This window comes from Amphiura filiformis, unplaced genomic scaffold (genome assembly GCF_039555335.1).
Source record: "Amphiura filiformis unplaced genomic scaffold, Afil_fr2py scaffold_344, whole genome shotgun sequence".
NCBI classification, from domain to species: domain Eukaryota; kingdom Metazoa; phylum Echinodermata; class Ophiuroidea; order Amphilepidida; family Amphiuridae; genus Amphiura; species Amphiura filiformis.
Genome location: NW_027305808.1, coordinates 7,285 through 10,926, shown reverse-complemented (window position 1 = coordinate 10,926; position 3,642 = coordinate 7,285).

The window sequence follows — 3,642 nt, the reverse complement described above, 5'->3', positions numbered from 1 at the left end:
TTTCTTAACATTATTATGAACCACTTGTCTTGAATCACTAAAATTTCAGTGAAATAATTGGATACCTTGCATAACTTTTGTTACCAGTGTGTAGTTATTTTTTTGAGAAAAATGCAAAATTAGTTTATCAGGGGGTGTAGTACCACTACCACTATGTTGTCCCTTTTCAACAGTTAAAACAATCGAATAATTATACAAGATTACGGTTTATTATTAAAGTGCTCATAGTATTTTTGACAAGTATCTCATAAGATAAAATCTAATGGAAAATTACATCCCCGTAAATTTGTTTAAAAGCTTACCTCCCAATGTGGCTGTTAAACATGATGCAAACAGCATCAAAATCATCAGTGATGTCTTCGCCATCTTTGTCGTATTGTTTGAGTATGCGAATTAATTGTGTGTTAATCAAAGCGCATTCGAATAAAACAATGAACATATTATACCGTCAGCTGCAAAACAATCGATTTCATCAATATATCCCACACCTTTCTCCTAATTAGGGAACAAACAAAAATATCGATGAAGCTGTACGTTAGGGTGTGAAAGGTGTTATGTAAAAATCGATACTATTGGACCAACTTCTAGTTTCATTGCAAATTGGGTGGGGTCAGCTTTGCAATGAGAATAGTAGATTTCATCGATCTTTTAGTTTGTTCCCTAATACGTCACTAGGTAGACTGACCCCCTTGTGCAACTTGTACATGTCGAGCATTCGAACGAATCCATCAGTCTACGGTCATCTGGTTGTGCTTGTAGAATCGAGGAAGGTCATTTTTTTAAAATAATTTTGAGAGAGGAGCCCAGAGAAGCTCAGAGAATGAGGCTAGCCTAACATCAGAGTCAATACAGTTATTAAAGCTTCCTTACTCGTAGTTGTTTAACGTTTAACTTATGGTTCCAATTGATATTTATAATATTATTATAATATTTTATATTATTACAGTCGTTTTGATTTAGTAGTCTCGTTAACTTCGTTCTTTATTTATGTACTTATTCATTGGATTATGTATTTGCTACCCTATTTGGTTGATTACATACTTACGGTTGTAAAATAAAGCCGGTAATATTTTAGTATGACGAACATGCAAAACCTTTCACATTGCATTTTATTGGCATTTAACAGTAAAAATACATGAATATTATGAATACGTGGTTTGTGTTCATGATTAGATTCTTCCAATACAATCAATACCAGCACGTTTTCCCGATACATTTAAATTGTGTTCAGAAGCAAATATCAAGCGATTCTTAACATCAAGCACTTCTTCTCACCAATAAAAGAGATTGTACTTTACAACAAAATATTAAACAAAGAACTTCATTGGTTAATGGTAATTGTTCATTAAGCGACTGACATAGTGCTTATAGGTGTGGCACCAATTTCCTCTCATTTGCATAAATTCACACCTTAATTTCCACACAAAGAGATTGCACACCTGCATGATCAATATGATCGATATGATCGATATTGTCATATATGATTTTATTTTGTTGCAATCATATTGCTTTACATTATTGTTATATAATTTGTGTAAATTTACGATATAAAGGATGCCGTATGTGTCCGAGGCAGTAAAACGTAAAACATGATTCAAACGTCTTTACCGCCCAGGACACATTACCAGGATGTAAAGGATAAGGCACCATCCTTATTTTCTATTCTTTCAATGCAAAACATTAGGAAACGAATTTGAGAAAACCTTCTGTTAATAAAATACTATGCTGAGCCACCAGCCTGGGTGGCTCACGCCCAGTAATTCCAGATGATTGAGGTCAGTAATACATCAAAGAATGTCTTCCAATTCATGAAAACAAATAGAAAATCAGCTTATCGGATTAAAAGCTTAGAGGGAAGGTCTTGCTGCTCAGCGAGTGTAATTATCAGAAGGTTTCTCCAAATTCATTCTCTAATGAATAGTTAAGTTTAAGAAAACATATCCTTTTGGATCATGAAATTATTACTGATATTAAAGTGGCTTACAATTACATCGAGGTAAAGCACAAGTTACAGCGCGAAAAAACAATTGTACACGTCACCTCGGGTAATGGTCTTCCTAGAATGTGCACGCTTTATTGAGTTCCATACGCATTTAGAACACACAATTTCAAATAAAGAGCTTTCACGTGACGCGTTTTGACAAATCACAATGCGCGATTTTTAATAATGGGTCGTGAGGGTATATGGACTAATGGAAGATGCGAAGGAATACGGAAGAGCTCCAGTATATTATGACTCGTGAATTTTATACCTTGTTTTCACTCTGTTCCACGGATTCCTGTCAATCAATGATATGTGTATGGAGTACCAAGCACTGACCTGCAGCATGAAATTTTCGAGATTGCTAAATGTTTATTTTTGATTCTGCGGAAAATATTGAAAATTGAGGTGTGATTTTCAAATTGTTATCAATAAAAAAAAACCGTAGCTATTAATTGTTGGGTTGGTGCATTAAAATACCAATAAATGACTATATATGTACAGTTCTTTTAGGACACCCTGTATCCCACGTTTTTCCATGGACCCTGTGAAGCCAAAATATGGCTAAAGTTAGTTAACACACACTTATTATCCATACATATTCTATATGGCCTTCATATGAAAATGTTTGGCTCTCATATGAAAAGGTAGCAATACCTGGTTGAGTGTGGGTCGGAGTTATTCAACTAAGCTTGATGAAATTGATCCTCTTTTAATATAACTTCCTTCTTCTTCGTTCCTTCCTAGCGAAGATAGACGCACTGCGTCTATGTTGTTACGAGTCGTACTGACTCAAGACCAAAATCACCTTTACCCGAACTCACACGAATGCACAACACACATACTCACTGCTTGATTAAGCTAACAAAATCTTTAAGTCTTTAATTGAAAGCAAAATATGATTGATACAATATATGACAACAAATGCACATACAAAGGTAATCAAATAATGATAACTCTTCTAACTAATTACTACTTAGCCAGCATTCTTCTTCTTGAAGATAACATAAAGTTCTTGCAATGTTCTGGACGGCTGATGTAAATATCCTTAATCACTTGTCCTGCGATAATCAGCGAAGTCCTTTGTACAATTGCACTTATAAATATCCTTGCGAATAAAATCCTCACACAAAAATGGTGCTGCTTACTCCAAACAATGATCTCCTTGCGCTGCCTTCTCCAAACGCTTATCTCCTTGCGGTGCTTTCTCCAAACATTTAATCCGACTATGACGTCACTTCTACGGTGTATTAAGAGGAAAACCGCAGAATATTAGGATTTATTGACTGTTTTATTGATTGTTCACTACTTTAAATGTCAAGTACTATAGACATGATATACATAATTTTAAAGCTAATTTCAAGCAGAATATTTTGGTTGAATATCTCAAAAATGATGATTGGCGACTTCAGGGCTCAGTTGTGACGAGGGTCACATATGCATTGTGTTAGTGGACGTGCACCTGGACGGGCTAAACGCGTTCCTTTATACCTATATTATAAATGTCATTCTCAAAATTAAATATATCTCAATTTTTACTTTGGATTTCAAATTTTTTACATTAAAAATGCAGTAAAAGATATCCACAGCAAGCTGCAAGGCCCCGCTAATTAGTGTACTGATTTTCGAGTGAGTGTACTGGAAACAAAAAACTCTGGTTT